This window comes from Panthera tigris, chromosome D4 (genome assembly GCF_018350195.1).
Source record: "Panthera tigris isolate Pti1 chromosome D4, P.tigris_Pti1_mat1.1, whole genome shotgun sequence".
NCBI lineage: Eukaryota > Metazoa > Chordata > Mammalia > Carnivora > Felidae > Panthera > Panthera tigris.
This window is the reverse complement of record NC_056672.1, coordinates 51116184-51137752: the sequence shown is the minus strand read 5'-3', so window position 1 is coordinate 51137752 and position 21569 is coordinate 51116184. Positions and strand designations below refer to the sequence as shown.

General features: G+C 36.8%; 1 protein-coding gene and 1 long non-coding RNA gene across 20 annotated transcripts in view; one reads left to right on the top strand and one right to left on the bottom strand.

Annotated features, from left to right (window-relative positions):
* LOC122233176 overlaps positions 1 to 6460 on the bottom strand; it is a 52356-nt gene extending 45896 nt beyond the window's left edge. The window contains exons 1-2 of the long non-coding RNA XR_006210671.1: positions 6382 to 6460; positions 3341 to 3398 (exon numbers count right to left, since the gene is read on the bottom strand). This is a non-coding gene — a long non-coding RNA (uncharacterized LOC122233176). The remainder of the gene's footprint in view (positions 1 to 3340; positions 3399 to 6381) is intronic.
* The window catches only part of LINGO2 (leucine rich repeat and Ig domain containing 2), a 429471-nt gene that overhangs the window by 24114 nt on the left and 383788 nt on the right, over positions 1 to 21569 (top strand). For 4 of the 19 annotated variants that reach the window (XM_042964796.1, XM_042964794.1, XM_042964788.1 and 1 more), the window contains exon 1: positions 6564 to 6639. The exons of 14 other annotated variants lie outside the window; for them this stretch is intronic. The gene's annotated coding sequence lies outside the window, so the exon portion shown is untranslated. Of the gene's footprint in view, positions 1 to 6563; positions 6640 to 9301; positions 9341 to 21569 lie in introns of those variants that run through there. One more of the 19 variants, XM_042964784.1, reaches the window with a different exon arrangement.

Here is a 21569-nt window from a genome sequence, read left to right as displayed (position 1 = left end):
CTTCTCTCTCAATCTGGTCCTTATTCACAGTTTTACCTGCTCTAAGAAGCTAATAGCAGGGATTTCTACTTCTCAGCATGCTTCCAGGTTTTACAAGAATAGTTTGCTGGCCCCAACTGCATATTCAAAATGCTACATTTTCTTTCTATCTTTATAGCTTAACTCTTTTCTGAATACAGTTTAATCCCTACTAACAAATTATTTTACATTTTAGCCAAACTATACCTAGGCCAGCTCTAACTCCAAATCAAATTATTTAAGCAAGATTTCTGGAAAGGAGAACCAAAGAAAGGAAATGACTACAGAAAGATTTATTTATAACAAGATTAAGAAAAGGGTATCTGCTAAGCTTATGCTAGAAAGTAAAATGAATGGATTTGGATATTAAATTATCATTAGTGCTTTGCAGCTAATAAAATCCATTCATTTATTAAATGCTTTCTAAGTCCATGTAGTGAGCCAGATAACACAGTCCCTGTATATATCACCAATCCTGTAATAAGCTGTGGAGTAAAATAGCCTTACCTCCACACAACATGGGGCATGCAAATATTCCCCTTCCAGCTCCTATGGATAATCACAACACCGACTGACTTTTTGTTTCAGCCCCCAACCTGGCATTTATGGTAGCTTTCTTTTAATGTGCCAATTTAACTCCAATAATAATTTTCTATTCTTCCCAACTTATGACTTTCGTCCCTCAATTTAAATGTCATTTATTAAAGTCTTTTGGAACAAGTACATGTATGGCAGCACTCCATGCCGTGAAGGGGTATAAAGGATACAGTTTGATGAGATGACAGCTTTCATGGGAACCTTAAGGCAAACTCACTTAAAACAGACATAGATAATGATTGATGAGGATAATAATGATAGTAATAATAATAATAATAATAATTAATAATAGCAACCAGTTATTATTGAGTGTTCTGCTAGGCGTCTGACATAAATTCAAGTAATTTGCATGTCTTTTTTCTATTTTTCAGAATCATCTAACAAGGCAAGTATTCTGTTTTCTATTGTGTAGTAAGAAAAAAAAAAAGAGGCTCTGAGAAGTGACACCTCTAGGCTCACCAGCTACAAAGTCAGGGCCAGGTAGAGCTGCTTTGGAAGGGAACGGGTCCCAGCACTCCCCATTTGGAAGGACTCATCTGCATTACAGCATGCAAAGTAAAATACATTCACCTCTCACATTAAATATACTTTTCCCATAAAAAATTTAAAGGTTTTTCAAGTTTGGGGCACCTGGGTGGCTCATTCAGTTTAGCGCCTGACTCTTGGTTTTGACTCAGGTCATGATCTTACGGTTCATGAGTTTGAGTCCCACGTCAGGCTCCATGCTGACAGTGTAAAGCTTACTTAGATTTCTCTCTCTATCCACCTCTCTCTCTGCCCCTCCCCTGCTCATGCTGTCTCTCTCAAAATAAATATACTTTTTTAAAAAAGGATTTTTCAAGCTTATTTTTGAAATTATTTTTTTTATAAATATTCTACTTAACTAATGATTGGCTGTGATTTCTCAGCAATTTGGGGCATACTTGGGAATTACCACCAACTTTATTTTCAAATATAATTTTTATGAGTATTAAATTTAATAATTATGGAAGCAAGGATAATACATGTTGGAGACACTGTATTAAATACTTATTATTTTCTGTTTTTTTTTTTTTTTATTGGACCAATCTTCCTTTCTTTCTTTCTTTCTTTCTTTCTTTCTTTCTTTCTTTCTTTCTTTCTTTCTTTCTTTCTTTCTTTCTTTTTTTCTGGTTTTAAACACCTTTGGTCCTCGACCCTTTGACTTTAGTGTCTATCAGAAGAAATGACCCTGGGGGTGGGATTAGAATCCAGTTTTGTGACAAGACACAATCTATACTCTTTATCTTTTTCCTTAGGAAAAAAAATTTAAGACAACATGAGCTAGCACATACAGTATACTACAGAGCATCATATCTATTAAATGTTGAAGCTGTTCTAAGTAATGCAGTGTGTAATGTTCCCATGGTTTAAATTAGCTAATGTGGTCATATCCTCCATGGTAGACTTATATACTGTATTACACAGATCTGAAGTTTTTAATTTTATAAATCTTTTTGTCCCAAGAAGATCTTGAAAACTCTGGCTTCTATTCTACCTTTGCTGCCTCTTCCATAGAAGTTATTTGAATTATGCATATTATAAAAACTCACTAGATGCCAAATGATAGAATTCTTCTTAGAAAATTAAGTCTAGGCTTATGAGGAAGGATGTATTTACAGGGTTGCTGGAGAGACAGACATTCCTGAAAAGAATGTATAAACAAAGGTAAAAGATTCAGGGCATTGTTAAAAATTGTTTAAAAAATTATATATGTGGGGCACCTGGGTGGCTCAGTCGGTTGAACGTCCGACTCTGGCTCAGGTCATGATCTCACAGTCCGTGAGTTCGAGCCCCACATCGGGCTTTGTGCTGACAGCTCAGAGCCTGGAGTCTGCTTTGGATTCTGTGTCTCCCTCTCTCTCTGCCCCTCCCCTGCTCATGCTCTGTCTCTCTCTGTCTCAAAAATAAATAAAAACATTAAAAAAATTATATATGTAAATTCTTATCATGATCAAGTAAAGGAATAGGCTAGGTTAGAAAGGCTGGTGGTGAGTCATTTTCGTTTTCCACCAAATATGGAGTAAACCAAAACTCTTTTCCTCTCTGATCTCACCTGCTCCTCTAGTCTCTGCCAGCTAGTCTTTGTGCTAGCTTCCCTCTGGAAAGCTGACCAACTTGCTAGTTCCCTGCACCTCAAGAATATTTCTACCTGAGTCTCTGTACTTGCTGGTCTGTCTGCCTGAAGCAGTGTTCTCCTAGACAGTTACATGGATGGTCCCTTACTTTAGACAGGATAACTCAGATGTTACTCCTATATAAACAGCCAATTCCCAATATAATACATAATATATGAAAAAAAATTACATATCCTGACCAGGTTATCTAAAACACCCAACTCCCATCTACCTCTATTTCCTTAGCTGGATTTAGTTTGCATATTATTCATGGCACTTGTAACTCAGATCTTTGCCATAAGATTAAATGTGTCAATGCATGCAAACTGCTAAGAATAGCCATTGGCAGCCAGTAATCTCTATGTAAGTGTCTTTTGAATGAATAGTCAATCTATCACATTTTGCAGAGAGGAAGGAAATGAGTCTCAGAAGTGAGGTGCCACATACCTGTTGGAAGGGATTCCCACTTTTCTATTATGTAACCCAACGTTCGGTGTGAGTTATGGTAGTTAACTGACCCTTCCCCTCAGTCTCCTGCTGCCCAATGGACACTTAATTTAACTTAATCAAAATTTTAATATATGTTTTACCTGAGACAAGTGAAGTGGAATCTGATGCAGAACACATTTCTGGCTTTATGACACAAATCTAAATATTGAAGACCAAAGGGCCCAATTTTAGGTCTAATGTTAACTTTTTACATGCAAAGAGCAAAAGTATGATGAAATTCTTGCAGTCACTAATAACCAAGCTCAATAAGTTCTTTTCCGTTTTTTCTAAAACACTTCTTAAGGCCAGAGCAGTGAGCTTGCCCTCCAGAAGTTTGGGCAAGAGCCCAAACAGACCAACTGTAATTACAAAACTTACCTGAATGGTAATATTTTATCTTAAGAAGTTTTAAAAGGTTTGCATTCAAATTTACACCATTTCTATGACTTTGAGTTTACTGTAGCCTCATTTACCATAACAATAGAGAAAATAGTATCAAAAGTAGAGTGAGTGTGCCTTAACATAAATACTAAATGTATGTTATTTCGTGTGTGTGTGTGTGTGTGTGTGTGTGTGTTAAACAGTAAATGGTACTCTAAGTTACTTGCCACTGAGTAACATTGACATCCCAGGGCATGATCCAGTTTTGTCCATTGACTTGGTATGTCTCCTGTCATGCTGACATATACTCAGGAGACTGGCTTCCCACTGTGAGCAGCCAGGACCCAAGTTTTATTTCACTTCTGTTATTTAGAGATGGCTTTACTTCCATGTCTTTGTTTGGTCTTTACTTCAATATAACAGTTGAAATACTTTTGAAATATACTTCATGTAACATAATCCACTTTCTTGGCAGTGAAACCATTTTTTTTCTTGTAGTTTTCTAATACATTGGCATTGAAAAAGAGAAAGAATTCCAATTTGAGGTAATATTGCAATTAATAAAATCATATTTTCCAGCACACCTCACATGAAATTTAATTGATAAAGTTTGCCATTAATAAATTATTTGCATATTTTACTTTTGTTATGTCTTTTGTTTCTAAGGAGCACATAATTGACCTGGTTTATTTTGTGATTATAGAACTTACCTCAAGGAATAGAATGAAAGGGCTTTCATCTGTTTGCTACATGTGGGCAGTTATTTATGATGATGGGCCAGGACTGACTTTATGAAGTACATGTTAGTATTGTTTCTTATACCAATGATTCTGTTTTTAATAAAATAAGAAAGTGTGTTCTGTTCCCAAGTGCAAAGATAGGTAGGTGGTTGTTTGAGCTCTGATAATCTAATGAATGAGACAGCAATGGCTCTATGCCAATTGGGAGTTAAATACAAAAAGACGGGCAAGTTTAGTTTTTCTACCTTATAATGAAAGTAATACATTCTCCACCTGTGTTCATTTTCCTAAGGAAGGAAATGACAAGGGGTTTGGACTGCGAATTCTATTGTTAATTCTGTTCTTTCTTTTAGCTACACTGTGCTCATTTGGAAAATGAAATGGATTATTTGCTTCACTGAGGATTTTCTTTCTTAATAAGAATCTATGCATATTGTATTGGGTAATAAAAAAGAGCTCTAGGTATAGCTCAATACTAATAATTTTTTTCTTACTTGGTACTTCTACCTACCTCCACAAATCTTCTGAGAGGTTTAGAAAGCAGAAGACATCGAGAGAGGAAAGATGATGTTCATCAGCTTTCTTGTATCTGCCTACCTTCTTAACTAAAAAAATCTTCTTCCAAAAAGGCTATGATTTTCGTAAGATTATATATACTTTAGGGATAAAGGAAGAAAGGAAGAAAATGAGGGAGGAAATGAAGGAGAAAGGCAGGAATATAGGAAGAGGTGGACAGAAAACATTTGTGGTGAGGGCAATGAAGAAAGGAGGGACAAGCCTTAACTGTGATCTGATTCTGTTTTGTTAATGAAGACACAATTCCCATTCGACTTGTAAGCAAACACTACATTACATATCCCTGGGAGCATTCATGTTTGGAGAATGCTTACAGTGAAGCCCTTAAAGACAAAAGGCCCGACAGACAATGGTGCATACACTCTGTTCAGAGTGAAACATTCCATTTGCAAGAGATTTTTGGATATATCAGATATGGCTTTGACATGGACCCATTAATTCTAAAGCTACTGGCTGGGTACTCTTACTTTGGCAAATCAATCTGTGCCTTAGTCTTGATTTCCCCCAGAAAATGTGGCTCGAAGATTTTACTGTAGGGAATTTATTTGGAGTTAGTCCCAAGAATCATTGGTAAGAGATTGGGGAGTGAGACAAGGAAAAGACAGGAAGCAGTAAAGGATATATCACCTGACTTAGCCATCCTGATAACTGGAGTTGAATCCTCATGGGGAATTCCAACAGGCAGTGTGGGAACCCCTTCCTCACAGTTATCCCACCTAAGGGGCAAATGGTAAGGATATGCCAACTCCCATTAGTCATTATTTGATGGTTGCTTGGGCTATGGGAATGACTGCTAATTGGCACCTCTGGCTTGCCCTGTTACACTGGGACACAGTAGCCTCATAAGAAAGTCATCAGAGAGATGGAATTGGTGAAGGCTGGAAGTCACTCTGATGTGTTCCACATGGTAAGGCTCTGGGTCAGCATCTGACAATTGATCTTGCATCCCACTCTTCAGCTCTTTATCTGTCTTTTGTTACCAACCACCGTTCCCTATCCTTATCTTAAGGATAAATATTTGTTCTTGCCTTGTATTTCACTCTATTGCTGTCAATATGATTACACCTCCTCTACCTTAAGGGTAAAATTTGCAGTTTTCATGGATTTGTCAATCAGCAAGACACTACTAGATCTGGAGCCGGAAGATACAGGCTCTAGTCCTGGTTGTTTGCTTTGCTAGTTTAGTAACCTACATTTTTAAAAAAAAATTTTTTAATGTTTATTTTTGAGAGAGAGAGAGAGAGACAGAGACAGAGCACGAGTGGGGGAGGAGCAGAGAGAGAGGGAGACACAGAACCCGAAACAGGCTCTGAGCTGTCAGCCCAGAGCCCAACACCGGGCTGGAACTCACAAACCGTGAGAACATACCTGCCGAAGTCAGATGCTTAACCCACTGAACCACCCAGGTGCCCCTAGTAACTTACTTTTAACCTCAGTTTCTTTACCTATGAAATGGAGATGTCATTTGCCCTGTTGAGCTCCCAGAGGACTGTAAGGACTAAATGAGGTAATAGAGAGAAAGTGTGCTCTACTAGATATTGTTCTTCTTATCCTGTATTCTAGAATGTGAACTGCATGAGGGTAATAGTTGTGCTTTGTTCATTGTTGTGTGCCCAGTGCCTAGAAGGGTACCTGTACCCTGTGCTGCAGGGTAACAGTGCTGCAGATGCAGCACTGATAGAAGAAATACTCCATAAAACAAGGTAAACACTGGAATAGATAGTCTAGAATTCAAATGTTAATTCGACTACAAGCTTGCCTCTTAATTTCAGGCAAGATTTTAATCTGAGACTTTTTTATGTACAATTTATCAGTCAAATGTCTTCCACACAGGTTGTCTTAAAAATTAAGATTTGTCCCATTATATATTCACCCTCAATACCATTCACAATCTTGCTCTTTGGGTGAGTATTGCCTACCTACAGAGATGAAAGAGATAATTTGTTAAACTACTCATTCAAATTCTAATAGTGAAATCAACAGTTTTTCCCTTTGAATACAGTTGCACTCATTCCATTGCATTGATATTCTGCTCTGAATTAATAGACAATAATTCACTATAGAATTTTGTATTTGATTCTCAAATGCACCTTTAGGGAATACAGTTTTGACTAATTACATTTTCTTCGCTTAGGCATATCTGTGGCCACGTGAAATATTTTCAAATTAATACATGTCACGGTACTAATTAGTACCTGGTACCATGTATACAGTGAGAGCTTAATGGTGATAATGAGAGTAGTTGTGTTAACTCCCATTTACTGAGCTCCTACTAGGTGTCTGTCTGTATCAGGGCATTTTCTAAACATTAAGTCATTTCACATCAATCCTATAAAGTGACTGTGACTATTGCTATTTTTAGAGATGATGAAATTGAGGCATGAGAGGTTACTTTAGCCAAGGTCACAGTTCTTGCCCACAGTAGGACTAAGATTTGAACTCTGGTTCAAACAGAGGACTACGTCCTCAGTAGGACTAAGATTTGAAACTCTGGTTTTCTGACACCAGCATTTATGCTTCATCCTCGCATTGGCTATCAATTGTCTTCTCCCTTTCAGATAACATACGATTGACAAATAATTTAACCTCACACCATCCATATGAGGCTAGAACTATTATTATCTCCACTCTAAAAATGCGGAAGTCATAGGTCAGAGAGATGATGTGACTCATAACTGGACTAACAGCTAGTGAATAGCACAGATAGGACCCAGGAGTGTCTGAAGCCAAAGCCAGTCTTTTCCGAAATGTGTTGAATGTACAGCATGACTCTCTCTCAAAGAGTAGCCCTTCTTCCCTCATACATGTTGTCAACTGGATCCTAATTAAAAGAGCATATATCTTAATTGACTAAACATGGTAATAACCGAGGTGTTAGTTTTTAGAAACATAATCATGGATTTGACAAAAGTAGCTTCTCCTTATTGTGCATTCTTTTCCACCTTTAACTCTTCAGTACAATGCAGTCCCCTTGCCTATAGTAGGCACTTAATAAATGTTGTATACATGAATCAGCTATGTAATGGTATATTCAGAGATAATTATTGAGTACCTCTATGTGCCAGAAGAGTGTCAGTCATTAATTAACAACATATAAGCAATAGAAAAACTATATATATGATCCCTACTTGTGGAAAGTCTTAAGTCTAGTGGGTGATATAAACATTAAATGAATACACGTATACTCATACACACATACATAGTCATGCACATGCACACAGACACACACCAATAAATATGTAATTACAAATTATGATAAAAGGAATAACGGAAAAGGACAGGGTATGACAAGAAACAATAAAAAAGCCTTTAGATGGAGAAAGCCTGGGCACCTGGGCGGCTCAGTTGGTTGAGCATCCGACTTCGGCTCAGGTCATGATCTCGCAGTCCATAAGTTTGAGCCCCATTTTGGGCTCTGTGCTGACAGCTCAAAGCCTGAAGCCTGCTTCAGATTCTGTGTCTCCCTCTCTCTCTCTGTCCCTCCCCCACTCATTCTCTCTCTCTCTCTCTCTCTCTCTCTCTCTGTCAAAAATAAATAAATAAGCATTAAAAAAATTTAGATGGAGAAGGCCTTTCTGAGGAAATGGTAGTTCATAAATAGTAGAAAAACTGCTGATTCCAGCTGTTTCACCCCCACCCCCCATCCCTTAGGCAGGAATTTAGGCACTGGATTTTTTAATCCAAGATAATACTATCCACATAAATATAAGATCTAATTTCTAATGAGTTAAAACTGCATCTATGCAAAGAAGCACGAGAGAACTTTCTGATGAGATAAAAATATCCTATATCTTGATCCATGTGGTAGTGATTATTTGGATTTACAAATCTGTCACAGTTCACTGATTTTACAGTTACACTGTGTGAATTGTACTGTGCATAAATTATACCAACATAAAGTTGATTTGGAAAAAAAAAACAATTTAAGTTAAGGGGTCAATAAGCAAGCAAACTAAAGGTGAATCAGAATTATTCTGACAATTAGCTGCATCTATGTTTTAGTGATTTTACATATCTGGCAGTCATATTGTTGGATCAGTACCTGTATATAGATTACTTTTCCATCTGTAACAATAGTTCTTTCTGACTTGTCAAGTACATCAGACATTTTTTAAACTAATGCTTCTAAGATAGAAGGGCAAAGAAGATAAAAGCTTTTTCAACGATGTGGTTGGATTTTTTTCATACTTTGGCTGCATTTGAGAGGCTTTTATAGCACAAGTGAATAATAACAAGAGCATCATGATAATGCCTTTTGTTTATAAAATTCTTAGCTCTGAAGAAACCAAATTGCTTTGCATTCATGTCTTCATTAAATCGTTTCTACCTGAGAGAAGTTAAATGTGTCTTCTCCCCATTTTACAGGAAACTGGAACACAGGCAGGTTTAGGAGATGGCAGACGTGTATGTATATATCAAGGTCTAGTGGGCTGTGATCACAAACTCCTTTCTGAAGGCTTCTTTTTTAATTGTGCATTTATGTGGCATTCAAAGGAAACCTTTTTCTATTTTGTGTGCATATGTCAACATTTTAATATCAGGAGAACAATGGAAGCTGTTCATAACATGAAAGCTAGAAATATCAGCAATTCTGTACTTAATAGATTGATACATAAAGTGATTTAACCAGATAATTATTAAATAATACATAGCTTCAGGGTAAACATCCATATGCATGGATGTGAATTAAGAGTTTACAATAAAGTGTTCTTTCATTGTTATTCGCCAAACAATTCAGAATCTGTTTGTGCCGAAAGAAATAGTTTAATTTTGCAGTCACCTGCTGGATTTGAACAATGGGGAGGCTACTTGCTCACAATGCATGGCAGTGTTGTAGAGAGTCAGTGTGGAAGCAGTGACCTGATGATGTAGAATACACCTCAGGCATTTACTAGCCAGGCAACCTTGGGCCATCAGGAAGAGTTGCAAGCATTTGCTAAATAGATGAAACACACTAACATATAGTCTGGCAGATAGACACTCAAAAAAATGTTAACTATTGTTAGGAAAATGGCTCATCAAGCTATAAAAATTGAATTTGAATCAAATAAAAATAGGAAATAGATTGCTCAGTTACAAAAAGACATAATTTTTCCAGACCACAAAAATATTTTCCATGTAGTTTAGCAAATTGACTCAGGGCAGTTTAGCAATGATCCAGACCTTGACATAGGGCAAGAGAAAGGGGATTATGGAATGTGGGACATGATGCCAGGGCTAGATTAAGATTTCATTTCCTCTAAACTTGGAAATGTATGTGCCTTCCATATGCAGTTGAAAATAAAAGCACTATTCAATGACACAATAAAATCTTAGATGTCTGTGAATTTAAAATGGTTTCTAGATTTTTCCAATTGCAAAATTCCAGATTCATTGATCACAGTAAGGTTTCAGTGTGTGTGTGTGTGTGTGTGTGTGTGTGTGTGTGTGTCTGTGTGTCTTTGTGTCTGTGTGTGTGTGTGAAGCTGAGATGCTTGGTTTCCATGTTCTCTAGGGAGACGACTAGGTTCCTTGCCAGATGATGCATTGGGGCTGACTATTGAACCCTCTAGGAAATGGGGCAGAAGTTGGGGTAGTGATGTTTACAGGTCATGGGGAGTGAGAGTGACGTCACTGTGCCTTGTCATGCCCCAGAAAAGCTGGGAATGTAAAGGGTTGTACCTTTGTTTTAAGGTAAATTACCAATAAGCCATCTACACCCCAAGAAATGGCAAGAATCATTGTCTTCCTTGAATCTTGACATTGAGTGAAGAGAAAAAAAATCCCAAGAATTTGAGTAACCACAGTAAGCCCTCATGTATGGTTTACAGCCTGAATTCATTCTACTTGGGGGATCCAAACAAACTCTCAAGCCAAATGTTTAGTTTTAAGTTTTTGCATCTTGATAAAACTTCTAAATCAGTAGCAGGAGAAAAGGCAAATTATGTTTGAGTGAATCCACATTTGGCTCAGGCATAAAAGATTTCCACAGATAAAGCTTCAAGGAAAAATAAGCTCAAAGTAAAAGATCACAAAATACACAAGAAATACCTTCAACAGGCATATCACAGATGAGAAACCATGTATCATCAGCCTCATTAAAAAACAGAGAAATATACATTAAAATCAAGAGTGATGGGGAGCCTGGTGGCTCAGTCGGTTGAGCACCTGACTCTGGCCCAGGCCATGATCTCATGGTCTGTGAGTTCAAGCCCTGCATTGGGCTCTGTGCTGACAGCTCAGAACCTGGAGCCTGCTTCTGATTCTGTGTCTCCTTCTCTCTCTGCCCCTCTGCCCCTCACGCTCTGTCTCTTTCTCTCTCTCAAAAACTAAATAAACATAAAATTTAAAAAAAATAAAATAAAAAATAAAATAAAATCAAGAGTGAGATACAGAATTTGAAAAAATTAAAACTCTTACAACATTGGGGCACCTGGGTGGCTCAGTTGGTTAAGTGTCCAACTCTTGATTTCAGCTCAAGTCATGATCTCATGGTTTGTGAGATCAAGTCCCACATCTGGCTCTGTGCTGACAGCAGAAAGCCTGCTTGGGATTCTCTCTCTCTCCCTCTCCCCTGCTCTCTCTCCCTTTCTCTCAAAATAAATAAATAAACTTAAAAAAAGTCATAATATTAAGGCTTAGCAAGGAAACAAAATTTTTGAAGTCCACGTTTCAAAGAAACAGATTTGGAAAGCAGTTTAGCCTACTATAATAAAGCTGAACATATGCATACCCTGTTGCTCAGCAATACCACTCCTAGCTGTAAACCTATGAAAAACTATTGCTTCTGTGTCTCAGGGCTCCTGAGCCAGAAGACACATGCATGAATGTTAACAGCAGCAATGTTTATAATAGCGAAATGCTAGGAAAATTCCAAATGCCTATCAACAGTGGAATGAAGGGAAAAAATGTGGTATACTCACATAATGTAACACTCTACAACAAGAGTGAATAAGCTACAGCTGCACAAAACAACATGAATCTATCTTAATGACAAAACACTGACAGGAAAAAAGCAAATCTAGTTACATGAACTTGGAAGTATGCAAAGTAGGATGTTATGTTTCAGGGTAGTAACTAGTGTGGTAAAGCTATGAAGAAGAGTGAGGCAATGATCACTAAATTTGGTGAACCAATTTATCTTTGGAGGTGGGAGGGGCAGTAGCTGGTATCAGCAATGGACCTGTGAGGTCCTTCACTTAATGGGAATCGTCTATTACTTACACCAGGTGGAAGGTACACAGTGCTCACTATATTGTAATTCTTTACCCCAACACAATGTTTATACAAATTCTTTTTTTTTAAGTTAATTTATTTATTTTGAGGGGCAAGGGACTGGGGCAGAGAGATAATCCCAATCAGGCTTCCCATTGTCAACACAGAGCCTGATGCATGGCTTGAACCCATGAACCACCACATCACGACCTGAGCCGAGACTAAGAGTCGGACACTTAACCCACTGAGCCACCCAGGTGCCCCTATAAGCATTCTTATTGTGTTTTCAATACCTGTTTTTTAAAACTGTGTAAGCTCTGTAGACTTAAAATGTGTGATATCCTTTTTGTTTCCATATAAAATACGAAAATGTTATGTTTCCCTTTATTTTGGCTGAAATAAAAATAGTTATTTTGTTAATGATTTTTCTCATGTATTCACACTCACAAGTTATTCTAAGAAACCCTTACCTTATAAAGAAACTATCTAGAGTAGTTTGTTTTTAAAATTAGAAGCCCCATATTGAAGACTGTGTGACTGAACTTCTCATATAGCATACAAGGTACATTGAAAGTATCTACCTTTTATTAGTTGAAGGTGTAGTATTTCTTAGATTTATAGACCTTATTATCTCTATTGAAATGACATTGACCAATACAAAAGTTTCCTTTAGTTTTAGAATTATTCACTAGTATGTATGTTTGTTTGATCTTCTTTTGTAATTATTTAAAATATATTTTTGCAGTTGCCATGAGTTGGAAGAGGATATGTACAGTATTAGGGAAACATAAAGCAAAAGAAAAGGAAGTAAATATACACATACATATGCAAGTTCCTCTTTCTCGGGTAGTTAGTGTCTTTTAGCAGCAAATGAAGGTGCTAACTAGAAGACTGGCCTCTGTCGTGTGCCACAGTGTCAAAGGGCACAGACAAATTCTGCACAATGAACTTGGGCAGTCCCTGATCTCTATAAGAACACTGTATGTCCTTCCCCTTTAAAAAAGAGAAGCACAGGGACCCCTGGGTGGCTCAGTAGGTTAAGCGTCTTCAGCTCAGGTCGTGATCTCATGGTTGGTGAGTTCAAGCCCCACATTGGGCTCTGTGCTGAAAGCTCAGAGCCTGGAGTCTGCTTTAGATTCTGTTTCTCCCTCTCTCTCTCTGCCTCTCCCCCACTCACACTCTGTCTCACTCTCTAAAAAATAAATAAACATTTAAAAATTAAATAAATAAGAGAACTATAACATATGTGATAAAATCTTTGCTAACAGGTGCTCCTCAAGCAGGCAGAGGGATATATGTCAGGTGGGCTATGTGTTATGTGCAAGGTTTCCACTAGTAGGTCTACCTTAATTGGAAGAAGAGACACTTCATGCTTGTTGATATTCCTCTCAAAGGCAATTAGCTGCTATCATGATTGAGTTCCCAGAAGGCCCAAAGCTGTAGTATTTTATTATTGACATTCTGTAAGAAAATATATGTTGAAATCTATTATGCCATTAAAACTAAAGTCCACACAGCTTCCAAGGATATACAGGTTTCCCTAATAAACCCTAACTGTCATCCCTCTTTCCTGTCTGGGTTTATTTTCTTTTGGCTTCTCGGAGTCTATGGCTGTGCCTTGCTGTGGTTATCCAGAAAGGTATACTAATGAAACTCATGCATATATATTTGTCTATGAGCATATCCTATTTTTTTTGTGGAAAGAAACGCAATTCATAGAGGATTTAGTACATTTGAGACTTCCAGGGCAAGATTATATTTTGAATATTTATCTTTGGTTCACTTCATTTCCTTCTGCTTCATAATTTTCCCTAAGCTGCATAGAACTTCTTCCCAGCCACAAAGCCTAATTTTATTTGTCTAGAAAGAGGAAAACAGCATTATGAAGCGTAACAGTATTTGTGCCTTCTCTACTTTTCTCAATTCAGGGTAGAGACATGAAGTTGAATATAGCAATTCCTCCCTGCTAACCTTCAATTATGAGTTCTTCTTATATAAAATTAACCTCTGTGTGAATTTACTTCTGCATAACTTTTCAAAAGCTATGACAAAGAGAAATCTTGTCTAGGTAAATCAAGTGAATTTTAAATCACTTCAGGTGAGGTTAATTACAATTTAGCAGGAACTTGGAGCTGGGAGTACCAAATCAGGTGAAGCAAATAGTATAGGTATAGAGATTTTGAGCATAAGTCTTTAAGATCATGAAAGGAAGGTAACGCTTCCATTAAAATTGGCCTTAAAAACATGTGTGCCCATGTTAACTGCATGCCACGCGAAGGCAACGTTCAAGAATGTGTGGCTAAGCATCTTGTCTACTCCTATGCCTCAGTTGCTTAACTTAGTGCATTACATAGTAGGGATTTAGTAAATATTAATAGAATGAAAGAATGAATACGAGGAAGTAGATCACATCAAGGAAACAAGAAACATACTGTTTTGATTATGAACGTAGCAACTTCTTTCTAGATATGTTTCCTCAGGCAAGGGAAACAAAAGCAAAAATAAACTATTGGGGCTACATCAGAATGAAAAGCTCCTGCACAGTAAAGGAAACAGTCAACAAAACTAAAAGACAAACTACTAAATGGGAGAAGACATTTGCAAATGATATCTCTGGTAAAAGGTTAGTATCCAAAATATATAAAGAACTTATACAACTCAACACGCAAAAAAACAAATAATCCAATTAAAAATGGGCAGAACACACGAACAGACATTTCTCTAAAGAAGACTTACACATGGCCACAGACACATTAAAAGATGCTCAACATCACTTATCATCAAGGAAATGCCAATCAAAATCACAATGAGATATCACCTCACATCTGTCAGAATGTCTAAACGTTCTGACAGAATCAAAATCAAAAGAAACAAGTGTTGGCGAGGACGTGGAGAAATAGGGACTCTCATGAACTATTGGTGAGAGTGCAAACTGGTTCAGCCACTGTGGAAAACAGTGAAGTTTCCTCAGAAAGTTAAAAATGGAACTACTCTGTGATTCAGTAATTGCACTACTAGGAATTTACCTACAAAATACAAAAACACTAATTCAAAGGGATACATGTGCCCCTATGTTTCTTGCAAAATTATTTACAATAGTAAATTATAGAAGCAGTCCAAGTGTCCATCTATAGATGGATAAAGAAGATGTGGTATACATACATACATATATACAATGGAATGTTATTCAACCATTAAAAATAATGAAATCTTGCCATTTGCAACAACATAGATGGAAGAAGAGAATATAATGCTAAGCAAAAGAAGCCAGAGACAGGCAAATACCCTATGATGTCATTCATGTGTGGAACTTAAGAAACAAGACAAACAGTAAAGGAAAAACATGAGGAGAGAGAGGCAAACCAAGAAACAGACTCTTCACTATAGGGGAGGAGAGATGGGTGGAGATAGGAGATATAGGTGATGTGGATTAAGAATGCAGTTATCCTTAAAAAAATACACTCATTACGACACTGAGTAATGTATAGAATTGTTGAATCATGATATTGTATACCTGAAACTATTATAGCACTGTATGTTAACTATACTGGAATTAAAATGAAAACATTAAATTAAAAAAAAAAGAAAGAAAACAAGAATCAGACTAATATCAGATTTTTCAACTACAATGTTGGATACAAGAAAACAGTGGAATGCTTTTCAAGTATTAAAAGCACTTAAGACCTGATATCTAGCTGTTATTTAAATGTGAGAAGATAGCCTACTTTATTATATACAGAGCCTATGAAACTTGCCAAAGATCCACACTGGGAAGAATTTGGATAAAATATTTAAATAAGAAGATAGAGAAGTCTTCGGAGATATTGTAATAAATATGTGGTGTTTTAAAAAATATTTTATTCTTGGGGCACCTGGGTGGGTCAGTTGGTTAAGCATCTGACTTCAGCTTAGGTCACGATCTCATGGTTCATGGGTTCCAGCCCCACATGGGGCTCTGTGCTGGACAGTTTGGTGCCTGGAGCCTGCTTCATATCTGTGTCTCCCTCTCTCTCTGCCCCTCCCCAGCTTGCAGTCTGTCTCTTATCAAAAATAAATAAACATTAAAAAATATATATTTTATGCTTTGTCAAATGCTAAGAGCAAAGAAAAAGATAAAATATATCTAAACTAATACAAAATTAAAAGTCTACAGAAGATGTGTTTTGAGGAGTGGAATTCAATGAATGTGACGTGTTTGTTTTAAAACGAATGGAAAAAATAAAGGGAGATGATTATTATTTTAAAAAGTATAGAACAGGGGCACCTGGTTGGCTCAGTCGGTTACACATCCAACTTCAGCTCAGGTCATGATCTCACAGTTCAAGAGTTCAAGCCCCGTGTCGGGCTCTGTTCTGACAGCTCAGAGCCTGGAGCCTGCTTCAGATTCTGTGTCTCCCTCTCTCTGTACCCTTCCCCTGCTCACACTCTGTCTGTCTCTCTCTCACTCAAAAAAATAAACATTAAAAAATAATTTTTTTAAGTATAGAACAGAATGTCAAACTGAAGTAAATGAAAACGTAGAAGTAGATCCAAATATATCAATAACTACAATAAAATGCTAACTGAAAAAAAGCCCATGTAATTAAATATAAGATATTTACTTTTTAAAATTGAAAACATTATAAGTGAATTTGCATATATACATATATATATATATATATATATATATATATATATATATATATTCCTTTTTATAAAAATGCCTATAGATACGACACTATGAAAAATGGAAGGAAGAGAATAATGAATGTAGAATTCTGATTGCTTTTTTTTGCTTGAGGGGGATCATTTGTTTGGGGCTGAGTAGGACCATGCTGTCAGTTTTCTAATTGTTGTTTTGATGATAGATTTCCTTATTACATTATTAAAAATTACCAAATTAAAAAAATTATCTGAATACAGCTTTGAAATTATCTACCCACAGTTTAAAATATAAATAAGGAGTATAGTACTCTTTATCACTAATTCAATATGTGCAAATTTCTATGTTATATTGTATAGCGTTTTATTTTAGTGCATATGAAAATATATAAAAGAATTTTCATAGGTGTAATTCTGCCCTCAATCCATTTTACCTTATTTTATGCATTAGGATAAGATTGTAACTTTTTCTACTCCAAAATCTTTTACCACAAGAATGCTAGGCAAACCTAAGCACCACAGGTGTTGGTGGAAGAAAATGCTTATATGCAACAGATGTATTTTCCAATTCAGAGCTCCCTTATATTAAAGTCACTGTTTAATTAATTTCACACAATATTATCTGGTTGACTTACTGCCTCTGTCTCTAAGCACCTCTGGGAATATCTGAAATATTGTACAGATGCTCTTACAGAGAATTACATTACTAAGTATCATTAGCATAAATCAACATTCAACATTAATTTAGTGGTTGGGGCTGGGAGGTGACAAACCCCTCTTTTTTTCATTCACCTCCAAATTCCTATCTATGTTAAAGACTTCACTTGCTGGGAGATTCTCTGCACAGACTACCTTCTTCCCAGGTGGCATCCCCTGAGAAATCTGATTTCCTCTTAGTCTCTACTGCCTTTAATATGTTGGCCTTTTTGGAGACCTTCTTCCAAGTAGTCCAGACTTCCTTTCATAAACCTTCCCATACAATAAGGTCTTTCATGGGAATTAAGGAAGAGAGAAGAAAGCATTCGGGGTGGAGAAGGGACTATATATAAAAACAAGAGGCAGAGCAAAAATCTAAGATCAATGTGTACAACAAAAGATTAGAGATCTATGGTGTTTCAACTTTAAAAATGAAAGGGTGAATGCTTCCGGCAAGGTAGGCAAGAGGCTACCCTACGAAGGGCCTCAAATGCATGTAGAGTGAATGAGCTTCATCTTATAGGCGATGAGGTACACATGAAGGATTTTAACCAGGGGTCTTGGCTCTGGATCGGGCTTGAGGCAGATCAGCTCTATGGCAGAGTAGAAGAGCCCGCCTCCACTACCACCACCTTCTACAGTAGCGTTCCTATTCTTTGTGTCCCTTTTGTTCTAAGTGTCATGTACATCATAAATCCCCACAAATCTTGTTTGGAAAGAGGTGTGAAAAAATCATGATTCCAAAGTAGCAAGTGCTTTAATTGTAGCAATTTCTCGTTCAGTCCTCATAGTATGAGGTAGATGCTGTTTATTATCACCGCATTTTACCAATCAAGAAAATGAGGCATGGGGTCAAGTAACCTGTTGAAGATCACACAGCAAGTTGAAGAGCCCTATCAAGGGTATCTAAAAATAGAGCAAGTATTATTAGCCACTATGCTTTAGCACTTCCCATTTAAATATACTGTGTGGCTTGTAGAACTTAATTACAATATTTCTATATGAGGGTTTTAGGTATTGAAGAGCTACAGACTGTGTGTGAATGAGCCCCGTGAGATTCAAGGCTTTGCTCTAAGTATTGCTGAGGTACAACATAGGAAATATAAAATGTATTTACTTGGTATTCAGCTGACTCACCCTGTGGATATTATGTTTGTCCTTAATATAAATGAACACTTATTAATGTCCATAATGTGCTATAGGTGGCTAGCTAAACCCACTTAATATGTGATTTATTGATGTGATTGTTTTACAAAGACATACCTAATGACTTTTCTCATGTGAATCTTTCCATGTGAATTATTCAATGTGAGAACATCTTTGTCTGAATACTAGACATTTGAGATGTTCTAATAATGCTTTAATATTTTAAATGTCACAGATGATAAATGCCACTAGCTGAGATAGTTTAATAATCTAAAACAGTATTAAAGATGAAATGGAACTGATATTTATTTTGTGTCTAGTATGTGTGAGGCACTATCTGTGTATAATCTCACTAAGTCTCATTTTATAGATAAGAAAACTGGGGTTCAGAGAAGTTATGGAACTCATCCAGTGTTTTCCAGCTAATAAGTAAGAATGCTGGGATTCAACCTTGGTACATCTGAAGCCAAAGACTGCTCTTTCCATTGTAATGTACTCACTGCAATATACTCACTATGTGTATTAACAATATGCAGACATCTTTGAATTTATTAGCAGTAAAAGGAAAAATTAAATCTACAAATCTGAATGATGCCCTAAGCCTTTTGACCTACAGGGCAGGACTCTTAATGATTTGGCCAAAAATCTTCCCCAAATTTGCAGCTTTGGGTTTCTTCTCTTTACAATAGGATGGTTAGGTTAGAAGTACAACATAAATGCCCATCTGGGTGATTTCCTCATTTGTCAATATATTATCAACTTTCTGCAAGCTGAGGACTTCCATCAGATACAATTGACTATGGGCAGAAGATGAAGATTTCCTTTTAGAGCCACAATTACAATCTATGAATAATAATAATCTTTGAAAAGATTGTTGTCTATTTTTCTTCTTGATGGTGCCCATTCAGACATAAGCATCTTTTGTGTATTTGATATATATACGTGTACACTCCATCCCAAATTGCTAAGGACACATTTGAACTCCCTATAAAAGTTGTTATAATTATTCTATGGGCAGTCCTTGTGTTCCTTGAAATCTGCTATCTGCATGCATGGCCGCACCCAGTTCCAAATTACATAATACATCAACAGCCTCAAGCACACCAACCATGCAGTGTAATTATTCTTGCAGCCCTTGGTATACAAATACCCACAGACTCACTTTTTTTTTTTCTATTTCTACCATGTTAATCAGAACTCTATTACTGAATTTCTGGCTGTTTGTTTTGCTCTGCACTTTCCTTCCAGACTTGACACACCAAGTTCTCAATTGTTACCTTTTAACTAGTGCCCTGAAAAAGCTGATGGGTTCTGCTGTAAGATTCCAAACACCATCCTATATAGCCATAATTACTGTCAGGGATCCTGTTTTGAACACACTGTTTTCTACCCGCCAGTGTTGGACTTCCTTGGGTATTGACTCAAATCAAGATGGAGTTTACCATGTTTCTTTGGATCTTGTATAAAGGAAACCCTTGGCCCTGAGAAAGAAATACACAGTTAGGGACAGGCCCCAGTCACATCCAGCTCCTGCTCCTTGTTCTTGAAAAGCCTGAGTTGCTGTAGACCCAATACATGTCCTTCATGTGAAATACACATCCATTTCTGCTTCTCTCTTTCTATCCAGTCTGTAGATTTTGTGCTTTTCTTATTTTGAGTCTCTAGTTTTCTTTCTTCTCCAATTTGTCCTATATATCATTGTCAGATCAATCTTCCCAGGATTTAACTTTATTTATACTACCTCTTTTTAAAAACACTTTGTAGCCTCCTATTGTCTGAAATACCTGAAAAATATTAAGCTTCACATAGAATACCCTTCACACTATGGTTCTTTTGGCCTTTCCAAACATACCTCCTCTGTATTTCCTCACTCCTACTCTAATATGCTTATCCAAATTGACTGATTTTTATTTTCTGATCACCCACCTTGACCCTTCTCCATACCTGAAGGAACCCCACTTCCTACTTCTCTGTTTCCATTTACCAGTTTTTCAAGGCTTTTTCTTCCATGAAACTTTCCCTTTAAAAAATTTTTGCATTTGAAAGAAACCTTTGAAGTCATTGAATCCAATAATTTATTTCATGATTTTTCTCCCCTCTAAAATATCCTCTGTTAATGATCGCCTAGTTTATTTATGTTTGGTGACAGGGAAATTGGTACCTAGGCTAAGGTACATACTGTGTATTACTATATATTGCCAGTGTCTTATACATTTTAGAGTCAAGTATGTGCTTCAAACATGTTTCCTAAGTGAATGAATAAATGAAGGAATGGTTGTCCATCTCTCAAGGCCAGCTGACTTTTTCTGTAAATGGTTGCATAGTGAACATATTTGTGAGCTGTATGGTCTCTGTCGAAATTGCTCGTCTCTGCTCTTGCAGCAGGAGAGCCAACATAAACAATATATAAAGAGCATAAAGAGTGGGGCTGGATTAGGCAGCCTGTAGTTTGCCAGCCTCTGTCTTTAGGCAATAAAAGCCATCTTGAGACCGTTTTTAGTATTCTTCATCATGTTACTTTGAATCTTTCCAGCTAAAATTTTATGGTTTTTATTCAGATGTTCCAAAACAATTTGCATGCTTCCCCTGATCATGTTCAGTTCCTTCAGCCATACCTTATTTTATTTTGAATTTCTTCACTAACTCAGCCTTTCTCCCAGATTATGTTCGATTTGTTTGTAGATCTCATAAAATCTGGTTTCCAAAACAAAAGCAATGCTCCCTATTGATATGACAACTGAACACTAAAGCAGGTTCATTTCCTACCTTCCTTTATATACTGTGGGTGTAATAACAAAGCCTAAGATAGCACTAAAGTGTGTGGGAGACACATCACATTTCCTATTGATTCAAAAGTCATACTTCCATTCCGTATTCTTGTCTAAATCACTCTATGTTAATTGACATAGTGGGGAGGTGGTTACTTGGCAGAGCAGGATGGGGGGAGAGGACCAAG